Below are 318 nucleotides of genomic sequence, written 5' to 3'. Positions count from 1 at the left end.
AATCAAGTTTTCCATATTTTTAACAAATCCATTTTTCCATATTTAAAAAAAAAAATCATTTTTCAGTTTTTTTTTCTTTTTAAAAAACGGGTTTTAAAAAAAAAACAAATTTTCAATTTTTTTTTAAATCCTTTTTTTAAAAGAAAATTCGCCTTTTTAATCCATGTTTTTAGTTTTTTTTTTTTTTTTTTTAAATGGGTTTAAAAAAAATCAAATTTTCAAATTAAAAAAAAAGACGGGTTTTAAAACTCATTTTTTTTAATGAAAATTTAGTTTTTTATTTTTATTTTTAAAAAAATTGACACGTAAGCTGAAAAA

Source organism: Lycium ferocissimum, chromosome 8 (genome assembly GCF_029784015.1).
Source record: "Lycium ferocissimum isolate CSIRO_LF1 chromosome 8, AGI_CSIRO_Lferr_CH_V1, whole genome shotgun sequence".
NCBI classification, from domain to species: Eukaryota; Viridiplantae; Streptophyta; class Magnoliopsida; order Solanales; family Solanaceae; genus Lycium; species Lycium ferocissimum.
The sequence above is the reverse complement of the archived record's forward strand: the minus strand, read 5'-3'. Positions refer to the sequence as shown.